The sequence below is a fragment of the Hibiscus syriacus genome, unplaced genomic scaffold (assembly GCF_006381635.1).
Source record: "Hibiscus syriacus cultivar Baekdansim isolate YM2019G1 unplaced genomic scaffold, ASM638163v2 tig00110429_pilon, whole genome shotgun sequence".
Taxonomy (NCBI): domain Eukaryota; kingdom Viridiplantae; phylum Streptophyta; class Magnoliopsida; order Malvales; family Malvaceae; genus Hibiscus; species Hibiscus syriacus.
Window position 1 is genome coordinate 11852734 of NW_024062733.1, and position 4876 is coordinate 11857609.

Genomic DNA, 4876 nt, shown 5'->3' on the forward strand with positions numbered 1-4876 from the left:
TTAATTTTTGCATGTTTGATTTTTTTAAAATTGTATTTAATTTCATCCATAATTTAATTTGCATGTTTACTAAAGTAAGTTGTATTTCCATGTTTGAATATATATTATATTAGGTACTTTATTTTATTGTTATTATATTAGGTATGATTGTTTTTAATGATCTCATATATTTTTGTTTAAAACATGTAATTTTGTATTAGGTAAATGCTTGTAGTAATCCTTTACTTTATTATATTATATTGGGCTAATAATTGGTTGTTAAATACGTGGCATATTCATATATACAATACATATGATTTTTTTATCAAGATATGGCATATATATATATATATATATCCTTTTGTAAATAAATATGGTATGAATGCTTTGTATAGCCTTTATTAAATAATTTACTATACATATGTAGGTGTATTGACCATATAATGTTATTTAATGTTTTGTTTTCTTTCCATGTTAATATAATATATATATGTATATTCTTTTATTAATGAAATACATTAATCATGCTTTCCTTTACCTTTTATTAAGGAATTTAATATTTATATATATATATGTGATCATGAATTTAACATTTCTTCTCTTTCCATGTTAACGTGATATATATGTGTATATATTAATATGTATTTAAAAAAAAAAATAATTGGTTGATATCTTAATATATATACAAAGTTACTATTTTTGTATATTTCTTTGCAAGTATAGATATATTTTATTTGTACGTTAACCTCATATGTGTAACTTGACTCGAATAGAAATAAATTGACTAAGGGTAATATTCGAGCATTTTAATATTATTAAAACTTTGTAATACATAAATATTTAATCCATTTTAAGCATTAAGTATTAATACTAGAACTTACATTTTAGATTTGAGTCTATGTGTTACTTAATTTTCATAATTTGACACTTTAAGTTAGAAAAGACATTAATTTACTTTTAGTTTAATTAGGACAAATAAAATTTTGTTTGATTGCATTGTTTTTACAAATCTAAGGCAATGTTCACTTATTAAGGAATTAATAGTATATCTCCCGCGATCGTGCTCAGGGGGTGACTACTAGTAATTCGCTGAATAAGTCAACATCCTTTTCAAAACTACATCATGTTTTCTAAAAAATAAGGCAATATTCGATTATTAGGCACAATAGTTGATCTCCCGCATTTACGCTCGGGGGTGAATGCTATCTGTCTCAATAAATTAATACCCTTTTCAAACTTTACATTCTTAATGATTTTTAAATGAAATAAAGATTGAACTCCAAATTTTTGATTTTTAATATAGGGTAATCAACTAGGTACCAATTTTTGGGCGCTTGTGGGGGTGCTAATCATTCCCCACACGTAACTGACTCCCGAGCCTGATTTCTGGATTTCCACAGTCCCTAAAATTTGGTATTTTATTAAAATCACCCAGTTTTTACGGTGTTCCAATCTCACCTTAAATGATTGGTGGCGACTCCTTCACCTTTCAAAATGATTTTCAAAGAGAAAAACCCCGAGTCGGTATCGGTCTTTCACCCACGGGGAGAAAAAACGGTTACGACATACATAATTGGCACTTAGGGGAAATTAAAGTTCAGAGACTTCGTGGGAACTCGTTTATGCTCTCCATTGAGGATGAAGATCTATTTTTCATGCTTGAAGACCTCCAGTGGTCTTACTTGAAGGAGATCTTCGTGGAGGTTATGCTTTGGACATAATCTTTTTGCCAAAATGAGAGAGTTGTTTGGTTAGAGATAGATGGTCTACCGTTGCAATGCTGGAATGTTGTCACCTTGAAGAGATTAGTTGGCTTGTGGGGTAGGTTTGAGGCTTTTGGAGAAAATGTTAGCCATAATTTAGATTGTGAGAAAGTCAATATGTTGATTTCTACTTCATCGGTTGATCGAATTAATGAAGTTGTAGATGTAGTGGTGGATAATAAGAAGTTTGCTGTCTGAGTTCTTGAAGTTAGGATGGTGGATCAGTCGTTAAATAATGTGTCTAAATCAGAAATTCTGAAGAAAACTGAGATTGAAGCTGAGAAAGTTGGGGTTAGGATTCGTGTTGCAGGTGTTTCCCCGGTGAGTTCTTTCGATGATCTATCAATGGCTTCTGGGTCGGGAAGTTCAGTTGGCAAGAAAGGGTCACCTTTTGGTGACAACCCTTTTGAGGTCACGAGCTTTGGGGATAGTCTTGGTTGTCGAATAAAGGCTAGTATTGGGAAGCAGACCGAGGTCGGGCGTGGTGTTGAGGAAGGTGGAGAGAATGTTGGCTTTCAAAATTCAGAACACTTTGATCACGTGGGGATGTAAGGATTGGCTAATGATGGGGTTATGATTAAGGCTGTAGAGTCAAAGGTGGTTTGTCCTATTATAGATAGGGTTATAAAGTTGGGGGATAGAGCATTGGTCAGTGAAATTTGTTGAAGGTTCTCCTTAGATTGGGCTTTCTCTTGGGATGGGCTTACAGGCTGATATTTTGATGGGTGCTCATAAAGATACTTCGTTGGTTTCAGGGGGGTTGGGTGATGGTTTTCATTTGAATCCAGCTAACTCTCTGGAAGTAGACAATGCTAGAATAATGAAGGAATCTGAAAAAAAATGTTTGGGGGGAATCTTAGAGGATGTGTCGTGCTTTCCATATCTGTCTAGTAGGGATATAAAGAAGAACAAATTTGGTTCCATGCTGGATATCCAGGATTCAGTCCTCTCAAAAGTTGAGAGGAGTTGAAGGGATCGTGCGTTGAAAAAATCCAATTGCAAGAAGTCTGACCTAAATTCATCTGAATTATCAGGTAGATTTATTTCATATTTGGATATAAAGAGAACGTGGGTTGTTGCGTATGCTGAAGCAGAGGAGACTCTGTCAGTAGCTAAGTTGCTTGGAATTAAGTTTTTTGGTCCTGAAAGTAAGGTTCTCGAGGAGTTAGTGTCATTAGATTTGTGTTTAGGGTAGTGGGTGAGGTCTAGGGCATGTGTTAGGTTTTTTGTTTTGGATTTTTTAGGTTCATGTAGTGGTTTATATGGTGGTCCTGGAGTTTGGTTTTTAGGGGTATTTTTGAATCATTTTAGGCGTGCAGTGAGGGGTTAGGTCTCGAGAGTTTCTGGTTGTTTTGTCTTTTATGTGTGAATGTCGTGTAGTTACACTTTTTAGTCTGGGTTGAAGTGAGATGTAGTTTCTAGATTGGTTTTTGTGTTTTGGAGGTCGTTCGAACTGTTTTTTGGTGTGTCATTCAGTTTCGCTTTCTTGGCTTCAGAGGTGTTTTTTGACTCTGTTTTTCTCAGGCTGTCAGTGTTGTTCTTTAGGTTCTTTGCTCTTGAGGATGGTGGAGTGAGGGTGTCCCAGCTTGGTTGTAATTTATGGGTTTTAAGGTTGGAATTTTTGAGTTGTGGGTGCATTCTCTGAAGTGTAGGTGAATCTCTAGATGTTGAAAACATTTTTGATATTTCGATATAACAAATTAAGTTAAATGAATTTTAAGATTTTCCAAAAAGATTTTCTAAGTATATTCGATATAATTATTCGAATATCAAAATATTACTCCAAATCTTTCAAATGTTATTATTAATCCTTACTCAAGTGTAAAATTAAGTTTTAATCTTAAAATAATTTCAAAACAATTTTACAAAATATTTCGAACCATCTCAAAGCCAAAAATTCCAGATTGCTCAGAGGGAACCGATTCCCCCTGAATGGTTTGGCTCCGAGAATTCCAGTATGCTCGGAGGAAACCGATTCCCCCCTAGGGGGTACCGATTCCCCCCTGTGTAACAGTCGAAATATTTGAATTTCACACTTAGGGAACCGATTCCCCCTAAGGGATATCGATTCCCCCCACGCTCTAAACTGTTTTATTAATTGATTTCACACTAAAACGGCTATATTATCTTCATTAATGATCCCCAACGTTCAGAAGTTCTTCAAGGTGTATTTAAGCAAGCTTAGAAGCCATTGATCAATAACAAGAAACATCAATCAATTAGAATCAAGAGAGAATCAAAGAGAAAGCATCAAACCTCAAGTTTGAGCATTTCAAGCCTATTTTTCATTTAATATTCATTTTGCTTTCAAGAACACTTATTGTGCTCAATTGTATTCATTCTTGAGTGTTTTTTTCTTTGTTCTAGAATTGTGCAAACAATCTACCTTGTGAGGATTTCCTTGTAAGTTTACAAATTTGTATTGTTCTCTTTGGGAGAAAGTGTTCTCAAGAATTTGGGTATAATTCTTGAGGGTTTGTAAGGTTACTCTTTGTCCTCAAAAGAAAGACAAATTAGTGAATTTTTGGAAAATCCTTAGTGTGTATAGCTAAGGTAGTGGACGTAGACTTTGGTTGAGAAAGTCGAACCACTCTAAATCACTGTGCAATTTCTTTCAATTTTCTGCAAAAGCTTCCACCAAACATTTTATTGCCAATTCACCCCCTCTTGGCCAATTCCGTCAATCGATTAAATCAACATTTGGTATCAGAGCCTAACTCATTTGAAGGTTTAATCGCCTCTTGAGTCAATTCGGGAAGAGTTACATCGATAATCAAAGTCATCAATGGCCTCTACTTCAAAGTTTGACTCCAATCTTGATTCGATACCTATAACATCCTCAATACCGGGTTAGTGATTAAGTTGTAAAGTTTCAGAATTTGGGGACTAAAGTATAAGAATGAAATAGTTCAATGCTTATTGGATATATATGATGAAGGTTAATTAGTAATTATTAAAGGAAATTAAGGGTTAAATGGTCATTTGACCAGCAAGATTTTTATATTCCTTTTTAAGGGTAATATAAACGTGGGATGTGTGAGAACTATCCAGAGTGCTCTTCTCCTTTCTTCTTCTTCATACGTGGGAGAGCAAGGCAAAGGTAAGTTTAATTTCAGTTGGTTAATTCTTGAGTT